The sequence below is a fragment of the Cajanus cajan genome, chromosome 7 (genome assembly GCF_000230855.2).
Source record: "Cajanus cajan strain Asha chromosome 7, NIPB_CcT2T_4, whole genome shotgun sequence".
Taxonomy (NCBI): Eukaryota; Viridiplantae; Streptophyta; class Magnoliopsida; order Fabales; family Fabaceae; genus Cajanus; species Cajanus cajan.
The window spans coordinates 25,676,249-25,697,664 of NC_138523.1; positions in this window are offsets into that span (position 1 = coordinate 25,676,249).

Here is a 21,416-nt window from a genome sequence, read left to right on the forward strand (position 1 = left end):
CCTTGAACCTTTCTTGAATTCGGTTCATGGTACCATCATGGATTTATTTTGTTTTTTGATTGTCCTTATTTTTGCCTAAAACACCCTTTTGTGGTGTTTTAGCGGACTTTTGTTTTTGTTTATTTTTGTAACCCTAACTTTTGCCTAGGTCACCCTTTCGTGGGATTCCTAGCGGGTCTTTTGCTCTTATTTTTGCGCAGTCCCCTTTTTGAGTTTTCTGCCGAGCTTCTTTTATTTTAAAGGATTTATTTTTATCCATGATGGCACTTGTCAAGGCCAAGGGAAGGTGCTCCAAGTCGTCACACACACCTCCACATGAAAATGATGTGGGTTTATTATTATTAAGATGATTTTAACTTCATTCATGTTTATTCAAACAGGGTTAAAAAATGTGGTTTAGAATTTTATTATAAGCAAGAAAAGAAGCAATGAAGAATGATTTTATTATAATCATAGCGGAAACATGTGTCCTTATTTCATCACTGGTATGGGTCCTAATGTTGACCTCTTTTATCTCTCGGCCATGCCCCAAATTCACAGTCTCCAATTTCTCTTGACGAGTTGGAGTAAGCGAGCTTCTCGTTTTAGCAGTCTTTGCAGATCCGGAGAGATGGTCTCCTCATCACTCTCCAACTCAACCCATTCACTTTTGGATCCCGGTCAGAGCGAACAATTACAGACATAATTATTTTATTGGTTCTGTTTAGGTTTAGAATTTATTAATGTTAATGGGGAAAGAGAGAAAAGAACAAAAAAGAGAGTAATATGTGAAAAATGCCTCTTTATTGATATATGTATGTAAAACTGTACAAAACCCTTATTTACATGAAAAGGTCCTCATGATCTCGGGTACTGATCATGAGTCCCTAAAAGAAAAAAGTGAAGGGGCCCTATCGTGGCTTGCCATTCTCTACTCCTGCTTTGGTAGAGGATTCTTGCTCACGTTGGGCGCTGTCGAATCGAAGGTGACCCACCCAGCATCAATAAGGTCTTGGACCTTATATTTGAGAACTTTACAGTCCTCCGTTGAATGCCCCGATGCCCCCGAATGGTATAGACAATTGTCTTGTGGTTTGTACCAGTCGGGGTATGGTGGATCAAATTTCCTCGGTGGAACATAAGCTAGAAGACTTGCTTCCACTAGCTTCGGCAGGAGGTCGCTATATGTGGTCGGAAGTTTATCAAACTTCCTCACAGGCTTGTATTGCGACTTTCCCGACTTCGAAGTGGAAGAAGATGGAGAAATGGTTACAGCGTTGACTCCTCCCTCTTTCTTCTTCCCGAAGATCTTCTTAGCCTCGAATGATTGGGAAGACTTAGCTAGCTTCCCACTTTTCAATCCTTGTTCCACCCTTTCCCCAATGGTGATGATGTCCGAGAAGAGTGTCGTTGTGTTCCCTATCATCTTGTCATAATAGGGACCAGTCAACGAATTGATGAATATGGACACCGTCTCCTTGTCCGACAGCGGGGGCTCTATCTGTGCCGCCAACTCCCTCCAACGTTGGGCGTACGCCTTGAAAGATTCATCATTATTCTTGCTCAAGGCTTGAAGATCTGACCTATCGGGTGTTAGGTCGATGTTGTATTTGTAGCGCTTGAGAAAGGCGTCGGCCAACTGCCTCCATGTGTGTACTAGATTTCCATCTAGCTGCATATACCAGTTGAGTGCAGTTTCAGCCAAGCTCTCTTGAAAGCAATGAATTAAGAGCTTTTCATTGGTGGCATATGCAGCCATCTTTCGGCAGTACATGGTGAGATGACTCTTGGGGCAAGTCGATCCCACATATTTCGGGAAATCTGGTACTTTAAATTTAGGAGGGAATTGAATATCCCTCACTAAGCACATGTCGGCGGCATCTTTGATGTCAAAATCATGCCCCTCCATAGTCCTTAGCCGATCCTCTAGGGCGTGGAATTGTTCTTTTGAAACTTCGGGCTCTTTAATCATGATTCCAGCCCCAATAGGTATGGCATGTGGAGGATCTTCTTCATGCTCTTCCTCCTCTCCCTCATGATGAGACCCATGGTCACTGTGATGAGATCCATGAATGTTATGGTGACGCATGAGTTCCAACATTTGCGCCATTTGCTCTTTGAGCTGTGAAAGCTCGGTCGTGAGCTTCTTGTTTTGTTCCTCTAGCGCTTCCATTTTCTTGATTTTCTTTGCGCGTGTGAGGACAGAGAGATGACCAGCCACTTTCTAAAATGAATTTTTTAATCTAATTAGCTTATTTATGATATGAATACATTCTTGATGTGAGCTTGATAATCTTTCATCTTTGAGGCGCTGCCTTTTTAAGATGAAAGTTTATCACCCTCCCTAGGCTATTATCTCTCCACAACGGAGAATCTCAATAGTCACGGGTCTCTTTCACTCACATCGAGAGGGTATTGGTGATCCTAAAATGAATAATTGATGAGGATGCATGAGGTATTATTGATAATGATGCCTATGCTCCTTACTTTTATTATATTTTCACACATGGTCTTTCCTCTCATGTCATGGTTTTTTCATGCATGGGGATTATTCTTTAGACCTTATCACGAGGTTATTTATTAATGCACAAACAATTGCACATAAGCATTTACACAAACAATTCACTCATCCACGAACAGTCACGAGCGAATCACAAGGTAGGGGTATCCTGCAGAAAAGTGCATATTCAAGGTAGGTTCTAACTGTTCTCACCAGTCCAAGGCCCCCAAGGTGCCCCCATTATAGGGACCCAATTCCTCTCATCGTAGGTCGATGGAAAGCTCCAACGCACCGTCGGACTCAAGTTCATGGTTATCACCTTGAGTGATGTTTTCCGACAACGGTCTACGGGCACCTATAGACCCATTCGACAACCGGCCGTACTAACATCCACTCCCTATGGTTAATCACTCATGCCCCCGGGTATAGAGGGAACTGTTGTGTGCAAAGGTTTGTGTGCAGTTTTTATTTCAAACAATTGCGGGATTTAAACATACAACAGTTATTTAAAGCCATATAATAAATCATGTTATCATACAAGCAAGGGGTAACGAAGTAATTTTTAACTATTATTTGTTAAAAACAATCTGTCACTAAATGGGACTGACTCTCGAAGCTTCCCCAGTGGAGTCGCCATCTGTCGCCACCGGCCCAAACGGGCCTCGGCGGTCGCGAAGACGGTCGAGCTCACTTTTATTTTAGTTTTGAAAATGTATTGGATTATTAGAACGACTTGTTCTCAAACTGAGACCTTGTCGATCTTATCCAATTTATTTATTAAAAGTCTCACCAATCCATATTAATCCCAAGCGGGACCCTCCATGGATTAGTGGTTTTCGCAAAAGGAGGGTTCGTGGAGTCGCCACCAATGTTTTACTCAAAACATTGGAAAAAGGGATAAGGCAATTGATTTTATAAATCAACTTTGGCCATTACAACCAGAGTTGGGTAAGGGAGTCGGTTACGCGTGGGGAAGGTGTTAGCACCCCACAGCGCCCCTTTCGGGTTCCCTATGACAGATTATTTCTAAAATAACAGCGTAAAATTACTAAATTATCCCTATTTATTCTAAGCAATTATAAATTAACTATCTACATGATGACAGTTAAATATACACACAGAAAGCAGTAAAAGGAAGGATTTTAAGAAGAAAACCTTTGAAGCGTGCTTTTATATATTTCGTAAAACTGGGAAGCTTTTTGGCGTTCCCTCGCTCTACAAGCCCGCTCGCTCCCTCCTATAAAATTTTGACTATGGAAATCCGGAGGATTTCCCTTCGACTAGGTTCGAATCTCCAAGCTAAGTGCTCGGAATTCCAGAACTTCGTCGGATCGACTCCCAGAGAGATTTCTAGGGCAGAACACTGCTCAAAAACCCCAGAATACTCAAGGAGGGAGTCAAAACTGAGTGTGAAAGTGTGGAATGACGTCCAATTGACGTCATATTTATAGGGAACAGGCGCAATACGGGCTACAGGATCAATACGGCCGTATTGAAATTTTTGAACTTCAATACGGCCGTATTGAGTTCAATACGGCCGTATTGAAGCTCAGAAATTTCAATATGGCCGTATTGAGTTCACTGCGGCTGTATTGAAGCTTCAATACGGCCGTATTGATTTCAGTACGGCCGTATTGAAGTTCAGAAACTTCAATACGCCGTATTGAGTTCACTGCGGCCATATTGAAGCTTCAATACGGCCGTATTAAGTTTAGTACGGCCGTATTGGGCTTCATTCCCTCCACTTCCTTATTTTGAGCTATTTTAAGACTTCTAGACCTACAGAGAACCCTCCTAGGGCCTTCCAGGAGTCCTTCTGGCTGATCTTCCTTCAGTCTTCGAGAGTCTTCAAGCTTTATTTCCGACCCGGACAATTTTAGGGGTCTACATGGAGGATGTCAAAAGAATCTCAGTGTTGTCAATTTAAGGTGGGCAAATGGCCTATCCAATATACATATCTCCCAAAGAATGTTTTAGGAGCTAGAAAATCTAGGTCATGCGATCTTGAAAAGGCTTTCGATTGATCTCTTTGGTTACTGAGGGTGTTAAAGGGATCTCGATCTTATCGATTTAGGGTGGCCAAATGGCCTATTAGGTATAGGATATAATTGGAAGATAACTAGTCTATTGGAAAAATAATATATAGTTAATTATGAGGCAAACAAATTAAATCAACTAAAAACAGATTTTAAAAAATTATAATGGGACAATTCAAACAAATACTAGAAATAGTTATGAGACCATCAGTAGGGTGTCCATAACCAAGTCGTAAATCAAGCAAGACATAAACAACTTTAACTTTTTGACACAAGTAAAGGAAATAAAAGAATGGGTTACACTTGAATCAAAAAGTACAACAAAGGGTTGCTCATCTATGAAACATGTACTATCCGTACTGCTAAATCGAGCTCAAGCTCGGCAATACAGCGCGGATTGACATCGGACACGTGCTGCACGACATCGGCCAAAACAAGGCCCACTATCTAAACAGACTGTAACCGATCTCAGGCCCAAGGCCTAGAAAAACCCTAATTTACACAAAGGTACGTGCATTACTAATACGAGACCCATACATCCACAAACACTAACTTTAGCATCAGAGTCTCTTTTGCAGGTACCACCCACACTTGGAACAGTAATCGTACCCAGTGAAGGAGGCTCACCAATGTTGCCCAGCAGATCGTCCCTAGTACCGATCTCCAGTAAGAACATTTGGCGCTCACTGTGGGGCCGATCAAGACAACTCTTATCGGCCACGCTTATGGTTTTCACCCGAAGCCATAGTAGACGACCAATGGACAGGGAGGCAGCACTGAGAAGACTGATCGAACAGGTCGAACAAATGCGGAAGCAACATGCCGCCGACCTGCAAAACATCCGTGCCAAGCACGAAACTGACCTAGCGATGCTGCGTGCCGAGAACGAAACTGACCTAGCGGTGCTGCGCGCCAAAAATGAGCGCATTCGCGCCCAACTTCCTCAGCGTCCTTCTGATCAACCCCCTCAACCGAGTAATCAACACGAGGAAGAGGGGCACTCGGTTTCCCAACCACCGACTACACCTAGGGCACCGACCCACAGGTCTGCCACACATCGGTCACACGCACCAATGAATAGGTCGGGTCATGAAGTCAGCAACGCGCGCGCCCAAGATCCAGGACATAGGGCGAGCATCCGCCGCCACCCCTTTATTGACGGCATTATGGAGACGCCCCTCCCTTTCGGATGGAAGCCTCTCAGCATCGACCGTTACGATGGCACGACTGACCCGGACGAGCATTTCAATCTCTACATTACATAGGTAAACCTTTACACTAATGAGGATACTATTCTGTGTAGGTTTTTCCGACCTCACTCAAGAGAACTGCACTGGCTGGGTACACACAATTGCCGGCGAGGTCGATTGAAAACTTCGACACCCTAATAAAGCGATTTACGAACCACTGAGGACGTTCATGGAGCGCTTCGCCAGCGTCTCGGTCAAGATCCAGAACTTGAACCCCGAGGTCACCCTACACGCCATGCTCATGGCACTCAAGCCAGGCCCTTTTATCGATAGCCTGTGTCGACAATCTCCCCTTGACATGGACGAACTACGTGCCTGAGCTGCAGGGTACATTCAGATGGAAGTGCACTATGCTTTTTGTGACCAGGTTCGCAGAAAATCACACGCAAAGCCAGATCACAGTCACAAAGATAAGGTGAAGGTCACCAACGACAGTCAGCTCAAGAAGAGTGCCAAGGAAAATAAAGGGGGGAGATACGACTTCTACACCCTCCTGAATGCGCCCCGAGTCCACATCTTGGAGGAAGCCAGCAACAACAATCTGCTCACTCTGTCACCACCTGGACACAATCCCAATAGTGCGGACAAATCCAAGCACTGCCGATACCATAGAAACTATGGTCACACAACCGAGGAGTTTCGCACCCTCAAAGATCGCATAGAGGAACTCATCCAGGGAGACATCTCGGACAATACGTCCAACGGCAGCAAGGTCACCGAGGAGGTTACAACGGACGAGGACGAGGACGAGGTCACGGTTCTAACACTCGCACAAACCAACCCTCCGAATCTCAACAAAACGCTGGTGGCATGGTGCAGGCCGAGGTAAGCTAGGAAACAAGGTCAGCTCCCTTGCAAGGATTCATCAACACAATTGCAGGTGGTTTCGCAGGGGGAGGCCCTAGCAGCTCGGCACAAAAAAAGACACTTGCGCAACATCAATAATGTTCACTCCGCTACCTCAACCCCGCACCATAGCGCACCACCAATCACCTTCACCGATGACGACTACACTAGCGTCTGTCCAAACCAGGATGATCCAATGGTCATCGTCGTGGAGGTCGCCAATTGGGAGGTCCACAAGACGTGGATCGACCAAGGAAGCTCGGCTGACGTCCTATACTAGCCGACGTTCCCTAGGTTAGACATTTCTCACTCCCTTATTCAACCTCACACAGAACCGCTAGTCGGTTTTGCAGGACAATGAGTTCACACTCGAGGGTACGTGGATTTGCTAACAACCTTCGAAACCTCTCCTAATTCAAAGAGGATCATGGTCCGCTACCTCCTCGTCGAGGCCAACACATCCTACAACATAATTATCGGAAGACGAACGTTGAATCAACTCTAAGCTGTGGTGTCTACCCCGCACCTGACAATGAAATTTCCAGGGAGTAGTGGCAAGATCATCTCCGTGAGAGAAAACCAGAAAATAGCTCGGCAATGCTATGCGGAGAGCTTGAAGGTCTCGCCATCCGAGGAACGTCACAAATGTGACCCCCCCAACCGTAGCTCACACAGCCCAGGTTGACATCACTGACCTGGATCCAAGGTCAGAATCCCATGAAGAACGGCCAAGTCCCATTGACGAGCTTGATGACCTCTAGGTCGGTAAACTCCCTGGACAGTGCACAAAGATAAGAAGACAGCTGATGGAAGCTAGATGAAGAACGATTGTTGAATCTCCATAGCTCAGCCTTAATTCGATCTTTGCACCTTGAGGTTGATGGATTAGAAGCTTGAAACACCTTTGAAGAACCTTCAATGGTGGAGAAGCAACTTGGATGGTTCGGCCACTTCAAGAAGCTTGAAGAATCTTGAGGAACCTAGCTCAAAGGTTCAAAACCTTTGAAGAACCTAGAAAAACTCTTTCTTGAAGCCCTTATACGACTGGGAGTAAAGCGAAAACAACCCCCCATCCTTACTCTCGTTCAGAGAAACCCAACCGAAGGGACGCTCACCCAACTTAAGTTGGTAAAAATGAAGGAAAACAAGCAGAGACAACCCTATCCCTAGGGTCGAGCACATGACTTGAAAAGCCCTCAAAAAACCCTAGTTGTTGGGGTGAAGTTGGCAAGGAGCCACATTGACAAAGTTCAAAAAATTGCATTCGAAATGCGTAAAGGGAAGGCATACACCCAAGTCCCTGAAAAAACATTGGTACACATATAAAAAGGGGGGATTAGAGATACCCTCCATATATACACGCTCGCCGGGCTGACAAGGTTCAAGCCGGATGAGCTTAGAGATGGATGATTGGCAGATCCTGTGCGATTTCCACATCGCATTGATCTCCAAGAATGACTTAAAGACACTCTGGAACTCTCTAACGTCACCCCTGACCCACTCGTAGCCAGAGATGACGGGAAAAGGTTCCCTAGGTTGGTTTCCACCCTTTTTATTTTCGACGGTGGTCGTCTTGACGGCCACCGCCTTGCCGCGCGCCCTGCCTTTGCCCTTGGCAGGCACAGGAGGAGCGACACCACTGTCACTCGTAATCGAGAACAGGAAAGATTGGAGAAAAGGAGAAAGACGAAGAAGACTGGTAGGGAGGAAGAGCAGAAAGAGAAGACAGAGAAAATGAAGTACCTGGTACTCCTTTGGTATTGACCTTAACAACGACGGAGTTGCCGAAAACGGCGACGGCAAAGGCAAACGGAGACGATGAAAGGAGGAGTGCAAAGATCGACATGCGCAAGAAGCCAAGGAAGAAAGAGAACGAAAGAGTAAAGTGAAAGGGGAAAGAGCGCGAGAGAGAAAAAAGGGGTTTGCAAAAATTCAAACGGCTGTGACACGTGTCAGGAGGGAGGCACAACTGACGACACATTTAATAAGGCCCATCATGGCAAAGTATGCCATCATTACATAACCGTCACCTCCCATTAACACACCGCCCACGCGTTTTGGGAACGAGGTGACGGTTATGACACATGGCATCTTGATAAATAGGCGTACGCGAAGAGTCACGACCCCTTGTCGAGCTCGGTATTAACTCCTCGACCGATGGTCTTCAGAGCTCGGGCTGCTAAGCTGAGCTCAAGCTTGGCAATACAGCGTAGATTGACATCGGACACGTGCTGCGCGACATCGGCCAAAACAAGGCCCACAATCGATCTTAGGCCCAAGGCCTAGAAAAACCCTAATTTACACAAAGGTACGTTCATTACTTATACGAGATCCATACATCCACAAACACTAACTTTAGCATCAGAGTCTCTTTTGCAGGTACCACCCCCACTTGGAACAGCAATCGTACCCAGCGAAGGAGGCTCACCAATCTTGCCCAGCAGATCGTCCCTACGACCGATCTCCGGTAAGAACAAAACATATACCATGTATTATATTTCCAGATTGAGCAACTTTAGCACTAGAACACCCTAAGTTTTCTATATATATAAAAAGGATATATTAATTGATTAAATGACACTACAAAAAAATGTCCTATAGTTACACACATCTTATAATGACACAACTTTTAGTGTCACTATAAGCTATTTTTAGCTATATTTTTTCTTATATGTCACTCACTACTAGAAAGTTACTATTTTACGTCGTCAATTCTACATCGATTTTACCTAAATCGATGTAGAAATCAAATGCGGTGACATGTTTGTAAATAAGTATATAATATAAAGCATATTTACATCGGTTATGGCTGGGACCGATGTAAATATTGAGTGTTCTACATCGTTTTTAATGGGATTGATATAGTATTGAATACACGGTGGCAATTTTGTGAATAATTATAAATAGATCTACGTTGGTTCACCCAATAACCGATGTAGTATTGAGAAGCATAAGAACCCTCTCTCCGTGAAGAACTCTCATTTCAACCCTATTTTTCCAAACCCTCCCTTAGCGCTGTTCATCCACCAGAGCCACTGCGCGTCGTCGTCGCTGCGCCTCGTCACCGCTGCGCCTTGTCGCCATTGTGCCTCGTCGCCGCTGCGCCTTGTCATTTTTGTTCGAGTACATTGTTTTCCTTTTTTATTTCCTGGTGAATATTCTTTTACTCTCTTTTGATGGCCTTTTAGTTGATGCGTTTGCTAATGAATCAAATCCTTTAATTTTGTTTCTCCTAAATTTATGTCTATGATTATTTTTTTGTGGTGGAGAATGGTGTCTATGAATCAAATCCTTTAATTTTGTTTCTCCTAAATTTATGTCTGTGATTATTTTTTTGTGGTGGAGAATGGTGTCTATGAATCAAATCCTTTAACTTTTTTTGGTGTTGAAAGGGCATGGTTTATTAAATTCAATTATTATTTTTAACCATTATGGTATTTTTGGGGCTTACCTTGAGTGTAGATAGTTCAGGGGTTTGTTGCTGTTTGAATCACTTTCAATTTCAAATTCAAATTCAATCTAAATTTTGAAGAATTGTTATTTTTACTCTATGTTTTCTCAGCAATTTGTTTTGTAATATGGTTTTGTTTGAATTTAATTATGGGTAGATTTAGCCATCTGCTATGAAAATTTTGACTTGTAATTTTACAAGTAAAGTTCTAGTCTTCAGTTTAATCCAAGCCTATAAGTATTCTACGTCGGATATTTTGAGCTTTTTATGTTAGAAAAAATACCGACATAGAAGCGGGAGACGTAAATTTACTTCGATCCTATAAACTGACGTAAATTTACGTCGGACATTCCAAAAATCCGACGTAAAAAAGTAGTAAAAAAAACAAAAAAAAACATAAGAATGCAAGCAGAATGGCCCGTTCTCCTTGCAGAACGGCCTGTTCTGCTTTGTAGAACAACGCAAAAGAAAAGGCCAACGACCTATACAAATAGAACAACCAAAAAATTGAATAGAACAGATATCCACAATAACAATGCGAAGCAAAAAAGTGTTAACGAAACCTTGATTCATACTTGATGAGCTGCAACAGTGTGCGAATGAGTAACAAAGAGTTCACCCCTCTGCAAAAGACAAAAAACCGATTCAGTAACAAAGGAGAGGGAGAGGGTTTACAGAGAAAAAAATGAAAAGTGATGAAAAGTGAATGTGCGCGGTGTGTCTCGCACTCTCTAATTCAAATTTCGCATCCTTTTTTACGTCGGACCTGGTAGGGTCCGACGTAAAATGTCAAATCTACATCAGACACAACATACATCCGACGTAGATTTGACGTTTTACGTCAGACCATACCAGGTCTGACGTAAAAAAGTTTGCAAAAATTACAAAAATGCCACCGCATCTTTTTTACATCGAATTTTTGTATTTCTGACGTTAAAGAGGTGACGTAAAATCCTAATTTTCCACTAGTGGCTAATTAATTATAGAGTGGCTATCGAAGTGCTCTAGAGTTGGTTCTTCTTTTGGACTGAAATAAAGAGGTGAGTTTTGTGCCTGAACAGCGGTCCATGCACTAGCTGTACATGTGTTATGCGCCAAAGTGTACTTTTGTTGTTGGATTTGGTGGAAAGTAATGATATTAAACATAAGTTGTATGGAGGAGTACATTCATCAGAGAGTTAATGTATCTGAGAAGTATGTGTCTTTTGACATTGAGGACAAGTCTGAAAGAGGAACAAATGGCGTTGATTCCTACATGTCTATGGGTGGTGATGAGTCATTGGTAAAAGACTCCCAGAATCCTATTCATGTAGCAAATATCTTGAAGACATTGTTTTTGATACTTATGTGGTACATGTTCAACCTATTTTTGACCCTGTAAGTTCCTAGTTTATCCAGTTTAGTGTTTATGATGCAAATACTTTTTTCTTTTTTTCTTATTCTAAACTATTTTGAACAGGTATATAATAAAAGTCTATTAGGAGATCATATGGGAAAGTTCCCAGCTCATTTTTTGATGAATACCATCCACTTTACAATGCAAGTTGTTTTATCAAAATTTATCACTTGGTTTTGGTCTCATAGATTTGAGACTAATGTTTGTTTTTCTTGGAGGGATTACTTTTTGAGAGGTAAATTTTCAATTCCTCTACCTCATTCTTGCTATCATTAGTTTTAATACAGCCTACCACTTTGTTATGTTGATTAGATATACAATGGTGTAACTTCTTAACACATTTTGGGTAGTAATTTTTCTTATAACTTAATGAATGTTACGAATGCGGAATGGCATCAGTTATATTTTCACTACTAGTTTTGATTTAAAGTAATTTGTATTTCTCTGTGGTGATGTTATATCTTCTGAAAATAGGAATTATTTTTCTCGCAGTTTTCTACTCAAATATCAAAATTCTAGCAGTATTGTACTATTGTGGTCAAAACATGTAAACTTTTTGTGGCTTGGAATAAAGACTAAGTCAAACATACTTCACGCTCATGTTTGTATGTCAAGTGACTGTTTGTATGGTGTGACAAATTAACCCAACTTATCACCTGTTGCCTGGTCAATTATGTGATGAATGTAGAAAAATATCAAAATTTGGCTAAATAGTCCTTTCATTTTGTTAGTTGTCATCTAAAAGACTGAAACATGTTCAATGTTAGTCTCTATGCAATGCACTTCCAGTTTTTTCGCTTCTAAACATGCCATTATTTTGACTTGGTCAACTATATGAAAGCATACAACTATTGGAATATGGCACCCAAATCTTTTATTAATCATTAAGTTTATTCTAGAATGATATTCAATTTCATCTTTTTTTTTATATTATTTCTTCTTAATTTCTTTTGGTTTTAGTGAGTTGGCAAGTCCAACTAGAACTAAGAAGGAGAGCTAGTTGAGCTACTTTTCAGTTTTAACTATTGGAATAATTTCAATTTTAGTCTTTTTTTTAAATGAAGATTTTATTGAAAAGGAAAGAAGTCACTAGTACAGAATATAGATTTTACGACGGTCATTTTAGGGGGTTTTACATCGGAAAACGTTGCGACGAAGAAGCGGGAGACGTAAATTTTACGTCAGGGGCGCGAAAACTGACGTAAATTTACGTTGGACATTACAAGGTCCGACGTAAAAAGTTGTAAAAAATTAAAAAAAAAGAAAAAAGAAAAATGACTGCAAGCAGAACGGGCCGTTCTGGTTGGAGAACGACCCGTTCTCCAAGCAGAACGGCCCGTTCTGAATGGAGAACGGCCCGTTCTGCAAGGAGAACAGCCTATTCTCCAACTAGAACGGCCCGTTCTACAACCTAGACTTGGCCACTTCCTTCTCCAGCTTCAAAAACTCTGAATGCACAAAGAAAGTAGCAAGTAGAAGAAGATGGGTTATCTTAAAGACCCTCACGAGGACAAATGCAACCTTAAACATGAAAAATCCATTTTTTTCAGTGAGAAAACATTGTGTCAAGTGAAGAAAACGAAGAAAATAGGAAATGGGTACCTTGTTGTGAAGAAAAGTGAAGAAAACGAAGAAGAGAGCAAGATGTAGATCAACGAAGAGCCACGATTTGAGAAGGAAGCAGGAGATGAGTTTGGGTTTAAAATTTTGAATTCTCCATGCGTGAATGATCCTTTTAGAGAGTAGAAGGCGCGCGGGAATATGAGGCTAATTTACGTCGGCCTGGTGGGGATCCGACGTAAATTAGCAATTCTACGTTGGCTTGTATACTGCTCCGACGTAGAATTGCTAATTTACGTCGGACCCCACCAGGCCGACGTAAATTAGCTCTCTTTATTTACCATTCTGCCACCGCGTTTTTATAACGTCGGTGTTGACCTATTGCGACGTAATTTAGGTGACGTAAAAGGCTATTTTTGCACTACTGAGTTATAAACTCTCCAAAGTCATTTGTTCCTTACTTCCAAGAAGTTATAAACACCCCCTTCTAATAATTTAATAGTGGAAGCTCACCTATGTTCCAATTTTGAATAATTGGCCTAAATCATCAATTCTGGTTATTTGCTGACTCGAGTATCTATTTTTCCATCGAAATGCACAAATTTGCTAGCAATATGAAATGGTCTAACAACTCCTAGGATAATTGAATGTGCCAATTTTTATGCTATTCTTTTTTTCCCCCCGCTTATGCTAATCTTCTACCTTGAAGCACACCTTTTTTTTTGTGCAGATTTCTCATCGCTTATTACATTAACTTTTATATCAACTAATGCCACAAATGGACTTTGCCTTTAACAGTTGTACGAACTGCTTTTGGAACTGCAATGGATGTTAACTTGAGCAATGCATCTCTAGTTTTCATCTCTATCACATTTGCTACAATGGTTTGTTCCGTTTCTCTTCTTTTCATGTAGAACACGTGAAATCTTAATTCTATCCGATTCTACTTTTTTTCCCATTTTAGTGGAAGTAACTATTCCTATTCTTATATACCTTTCCTTTTCTCTTACAGTGTAAATCTGCTGCTCCAATTTTTCTCCTTCTGTTTGCTTTCGCTTTCAGGTGAGTTCCCTGTCATTTGTCTTTGTAACCACTATAATTATGTGATTCTTTTAATTACTTTAGATAAATGTTAACATTCTAAAATTTAAGCAGTTGCTTCAATAAGATAATTCATAGGTGTATTGCATTAATGAAAATATTTTTTTTATTATGAAGCGTTGCATAACCCATAAGGCATTAGGTGTGTATAATCATTATGTACAGAAATAGTTATTTATTCTGTAATCAGGTATAATTCTTTTAAATTTTCATGCTAACAATTATTTTAAATTTTCAATTAACATTTCTATATTTTCTAATCTGTTGTATTTTTTGTTCTGCTAATTTTTTTTAATTAGTTCTCAAGCAATTACATGTTTTGTTATGCATCCTGTAGATAAAGATAATTTGTGTTCATATAATTATTTTTACCTATTTTCTGACATTTACTTTTGAAAATATATATTGTGATATGGGTAGTAATTATTAAATTAAACATCTCAATGGGGGATAGTGATTCGGTGAATGCATGCTAGATATGAAATCGGTAAAGGGAGATAAAGTTGCAAAATACGAATGCAATGAAATTGAACACCATGTAGTTACTTTGTAGCTTTACACTACCAAAAACCAGAAGAAACTTCCACTAACATATTTGGGACTTGTTTGATTATTCAGACTGTTGGCACAATGGTAGGTCATGGCGATTACTCGTTTGCTTCTACATGACCAATATATGGTGGTTGCTGAGCCTGCAGATTTTGTGCATGTTTATAGTACAAAGGTAGACTACAGAAAATGTCAAGAGATTGATTTCTTTAGGGAAATTTTTGGGGTTTCTCTGAGTCCTGATGATGAGTGTATGTATATTTGAATCTGGGACTAGACTTATGCAAGCTTGCTACAGTATAATAGGAAGCACCAAATAATTAAGAGACATTAATTTAGCAAATAATGAAAAACAAATAATTTTATTTATTTATTAATAATTTGACATTTTATTTTTTATAATTTTTCTCATGACTTTTTGAGATGTCTCATCATTTACTGAAAAACAAATAATTTTATTTATGTTGTTGCTAGGTGTCATCAATATTTATTTGCTTCATTAAAATTTATACATAAGCATGTATATAATTTGTTTGTGTGATTTTTGTTATTGTAATTTGGTGGCCAAGTTAATCTTGATGCACAATATTTGTCCATTATATTTATATATAAAAAATCTTTCTACTATTTATATATATGTTTATTACAGGTAATTAGAAAGAATATAAAAACAAGCATTATTTTTTTTAAATGCAATCTACATCAGTTTTCCTGAGAACCGATGTAGATTTATACATAAATCTACATCGGTTTTCCTGAGAACTGATGTAAAAGTATACACAAATCTACATCGGTTTTCCTGAGAACCGATGTAAATTTATGCATAATCTACATCGATTTTAAAACTGATGTAAAAGAGTATAGATTTTCTAAGTCGCTCTATTCTACATCGGTTTTAGAACTGATGTAGACGAGTTCCCAGAACCGATGTAGAATATGTATCCCGTAGTAGTGACTAAACCTTAAACACAACTTTTAGTGTCATTTAAAATTATATTTACCTATATTTTTTCTTATATGTCACTATATAATTATAATTTTACCTTCTTTTTATTTTGTGTCACTATTATATTATTATTAATACTTTTAAAAACAAAAATACTTTATTAAATTTGACTAACTATTTTTCTAATATTTTGTTATTATTTTATAACTAAGTTATTAATATACCATAATATATTAAATTTGTCATTGTTTTACTAATATTTGAGAAAATATATATTATTAATATTTTGGCATTTGATAATATTTTTATTGATATATTATTTTATTTTATTATGGATTGAAAAATATCTTTATTAATATATTTTAATTATTAATATTTTTGTTTAACGAAAATGCGAAAGAAGCAAAGGATACGAGACTTTTAAGAAAAAACTTTTAAGAAAGGATGCAGCATTGTGTGACGGAGCTGCAGAGTGAAAGAAGCAAAAATTCAAAACAAGGCTGCGTGACGGAGCTGCGGAGTTCCTCCCTTTGTTAATCGTCGAAGCTATTTGGAAGATGAGTTCATAGGACCTCTCTTAGGTATTTTCAATCCGAATCTAAATCTCTATTCATTCGTCTTTTTTATTCATGGTTGATTTTAAATATGGAACACTCACTTCACCGATCTCTGTGTTTTGTCCATCATTGTTTTATAGATTCACTATTTCAGAATTTGGCCAATTTCAAGGTCAATCTGTCGTTTCTGTTGATACAGTAAAAGTTATAGTCTAGAGGTAATTTTTGTATATAGTTGTAACCTTATCACTGTCATTTTGGTTGTTAGATTTGAATTTGGTAGCATTCTATTTTTGAATCCAAAAAGATAACTCTGTAGCAGATTTCGCCATGTGTTTGAATAACTTTAGTTTATTTTCTTGTTTGTTTTTAAGGTTTTGGCATGCATTTTTTTTAAAGGTTCTGTGAATTTCAATAACTTTAGTGTTATTTTGAATTACTTTATTCAGATAAACAAATAAGATGGCCAGAAATGCCTAAAATACTTAGTGTTGCTCCCAGTTTGTGGTCCTATGATGTATTTTACATCTAATCCTCCACATTTGTATCTCTCTTTTACTTCTTAACAAATTCTATTCATATAAAAAACCTCTCAAATTTGGTAAAAGTTACAAATGGAAGATATGGATCAGGAGAAAGTCCAACATTGTTACTATTTTTTTTTCTTCCTTTAGACAATGTTGGTTTGAAAGTGCTCTGGAAATTATGTCTGTCACGTTTATTTCTCCAGGTGTTTCAGCTCAAGGTGAACAACATTGAGTTTCGCTTGATACCCAAGTTTTCTCAAGTCAAGAATGCCCTGAAAGTGAGCCCTCAAACTGTTATACCTAACGCTCACCTAAACTCTACAAAATCCCTAAAACTTGTTTGCTTTCCTCCTCTAACAGATAAATAGGCTCAACTAAGGCCACTCTTTTGCTTCAAATTGAAATTCAACACACGCACTTATTCTTCACTCTTTTGTCTTTTTATTAATTTGTTTATTAGTTTAGCATAGGTCCATTGGTACTCTTGGAATTATGATTAATTTTTACTTGTGATGTGGTCTTATGGAGGACGATAGAAGAAGCTTCTCTTTGAGTTGGTTTCCTTTTTAATACTCTGTGTGCAATTTGCGGTGACAAATCTTTCTTGGTGGTCAAATTATTTTGTGAATAGAAATCTTCTTAATAGGAATTTACTGAGAATTTGGATTGATTATCACCAATTCGCAGAATTAGATCTTGACTGCTTTAGTGTACTAGTCATTTTTGTATTATGTTTGCCTAATATGCTAATTTGATACATTTTTTAGAATTTGGTCATTGAGTTGCACAATAATGATTATGTATGCTTGTGCTTTACAGGAGAGGGAAAAATCTGGATTTGCTTCCAGTGGCTTTTCTGGTGTTCCATTTTTTTAGGTTCTTCTCTTGGCTTTTGAAGTATGGATGTTTTAAATTTTTTGTTACAAACTATATGACAATAGGTGATTTCAAGGAATGTTTAGCCACAATTTAATACTAATTAAATTTTATGGGAAGGAAGGGTGACCTGGTGTTTGAGGCTTCTACCTTGTGGGATCTGGGGAGGTAGATATATGAAAATCTTATCCCCATATGCGTTGAGTCTATTTATTGGCTGATCATCTGTTTATAATGAGAAGCAGAAAGTATGCCAAATTGGGTGAACAATCATGGACATGCTTATAAACATATATATGCATAAATAAAAATAAACAAGTTCAGAACTAAAGAAAAATGAAGCAATGTTATGTATAAGAAGCATATGACTATAATAATAAAAGCCCTTAATTTTCAAAACTGTTTAGGTGACAGTCCTCACTTGTGAAGCATCATTAAACAAATGACACTGACTCACTGAGTGATTAAGTGTGTTCTCCTAGTATCATGTGTAGAATAATAATTTAATAAAATCATTTGACTCTTGGAGATTATTTGGTTCTCTCTAATGAGCTCAATTTTCAATGATAAAATAGGCCACAATGGTAGAACTATAGAAGAAAGATTCGGTGATTTACCACAACACTCTATTGTTAGGTCCTATAACCCAATCCAATGGACTGGTTAATAACAGAATCATGCTGAGATTTAATAAAGCTAAGAATTGTGAATCTGGGATTTCTGTTGATTTGAGTTGATGATATTCATTGGCATTATATTGCTGCGCATACAAATTTTTATAACTAAGTAAAAAGGAATCTCAACGTGGCATGGTTTAGGTGATGACAAGGAATGGATAAATAAACAAAAAGTGGTTAAACTATTTTACTATTATTATAATGTTTTGGTTTACTTGGTGTTAGCATAGTTTATTTTATTATTTTCTTTTTATATGAGTAAAACAATTAAACAAGTCATTCCAGCAATAGAAAAAGTGAAATTTTATGATTTGTGTTGAAATTCTTTTCCATTTTTATCATATCAGTAGTGGTGATTGACAACAATTACTTTCCATGGTATAGGTGATCTTACTCTTGTAATATACATAGAATTGATTTTTGTTTGGCTACAATTATTTTCTCCACTATGTTTAGATTCGGTTTTTATTGTTTGTGACTTACCTTTCATTTTTATAACAATAATTTTTTTCATACTATTTTTAATTTTATTATATTTGATGGATAAGAGTTGGATTTTTGATCAATCTCAAGTTAATGAGAAATATATTAGGGGGTTTTAAATTTTCTTGATTTTGCATTTGAAAATTCATCTAAGGATGGAAAAATTTTATGTTCTTGTACCAAATGTCTTAATCATGATTGACACTCTTGAATCGATGTTTATGAGCACATAGTCAATCGTGGTTTTCTAAAAGGATATACTAATTGGATTTTTCATGGTGAAAATATTGGCCCTTCTATTTCAGAGAGTACATATCAAGATGGGAGGTTTGATCATGACATTGATACATTAATTCATGATGCTTTTGCAATGCATGCAACTAATGAGGGCCAAAATATAGATACAGACACGGAGGATGAGAATGTTGAACCATTAGTAAATGAGAATAATGTTCAACAATTTGAAGTTTCTTCATATAAGTTTTATAAGTTGTTGAAAGAAGTTGAGCAAGACCTTTATCCTGGTTGTAAGAAATTCACAAAGCTCTCTTTCCTTGTACATCTCTATCATTTGAAATGTCTGAATGGGTGGAGCGATAAAAGTTTTTCAATGTTGTTAGAGTTGTTAAATGATGCTTTACTAGAAGAAAATACTTTGCCTAAGTCATTTTATGATACAAAGAAAATAATTTTAGGATTGGGTTTAGGCTATGAAAAAATTCATGCATGTCCTAATGATTGTATATTGTACAAGAATGATTTATCCAATGATGAAAAATGCCCAAAGTGTAATTTTTCAAGATGGAAAAATAACTCTAATGATGATGAAGCCAAAAAAAAAAAATACCTGCAAAGATTCTTCGTTGGTTTCCTCTCAAACCTAGACTACAAAGACTTTTTATGTCATCCAAAATAGCTTCTTTTATGACATGGCATGAGTATGGTCGAACTAAGGATGGACTTATGAGACATCCTGATGACTCTTTGGCATGGATGGATTTTGATAATCGGTATCCTAAGTTTTCTTCTGACCCTTGAAATGTTCGATTAGGTTTGGCTTCAGATGGCTTTAATCCTTTCAAAACTATGGAAATTCCTCATAGCACTTGGCCTGTCATATTGATTCTGTATAATTTGCATCCATGGATGTGTTTGTAACAACCTTATTTTTTTCTCACATTACTTATTCCTGGTCCAAAAGGTCCAGGTAATAATATTGATGTTTATATGAAACCTCTTATTTAGGAATTGAAAGAGCTATGGGAAATTGGGGTAAAAACTTTTGATGCATGAAAAAAGGAGTCATTCCAAATGCGTTCTGTCGTCGTATGGACTATTAATGATTTCCCTGCTTATGCAAATTTGTCTACTTGGAGTACTAAAGGTAAATATGCTTGTCCATGTTGTGGCTTTGAAACTGCCTCTAAGTGGTTACGTCATAGTAAAAATTTTTGCTATATGTTTCATCATCGTTGGTTAGAGCCAGATCATAAGTGGAGGTACAATAAAGGAAATTTTGATGGAAGTCAAGAGTTTAGAGCCCCACCTAGGCCACTTGATGGAACTATTGTTTTAAGACAATTAGAAGAACTTGAAAACTCTTCTGAGAATGAAATTGGGGATGGGTCACCATGGAAGAAGAAAAACATCATGTTCAAATTGCCTTATTGGTAATATAATGTTCTTCGTCACAATCTTGATGTAATGCACATTGAAAAAAATGTTTGTGGTAATATTGTTGGAACGTTATTAAACTTAGAAGGGAAATCAAAAGAGAATGACAAGGCACGTTATGACCTTATCGACATGAACATAAGAAGTCAACTACATCCAAAATTGCATCTGTAGACCCCTAAAATTGTCCGGGTCGGAAATAAGACTCGAAGACTCTCAAAGATCAAAGGAAAGTCAGCCAGAAGGACTCCCAGAAGACCATAGGATGACTATCTGTAGGTTTAGAGGTCTTAGAGTACCAAAAAATAAGAAAGTGGGAGGTTTAGAGCTCAATACGGCCTCCTTGGAGTTCAGTACGGCCGTATTGCATGTTTTGCACTACAATACGGGCCGTATTGAATCAATACGGCCGTATTGAAGCTCAATACGGCCTCCTTGGAGTTCAACACGGCCGTATTGCATGTTTTGCACTACAATACGGGCCGTATTGAATCAATACGGCCGTATTAAAGTTTCTGTACTTCAATACGGCCGTACTGAATTCAATACGGCCGTATTGAAGTGCAAAAACTCAATACGGGCCGTATTGAACCCAGGGACCGTATTGAGCCTCTTCCCTATAAATATGACGTCAATGGGACGTCATTTGGGACTTTTGGACTGAGTTTTGACTCCCTCCTTGAGTATTCTGGGGTTTTTGAGCAGTGTTCTGCCCTAGAAATCTCTCTGGGAGTCGATCCGACGAAGTTCTGGAATTCCGAGCATTTAGCTTGGAGATTCGAACTTAGTCGAAGGGAAATCCTCCGGATTTCCATAGTTAAAATTTTCTAGGAGGGAGCGAGCGGGCTTGTAGAGCGAGGGAACGCCAAAAAGCTTCCCAGTTTTACTTGATATATAAAAAGCACGCTTCAAAGGAAAGTCAGCCAGAAGGACTCCCAGAAGACCATAGGATGACTATCTGTAGGTTTAGAGGTCTTAGAGTACCAAAAAATAAGAAAGTGGGAGGTT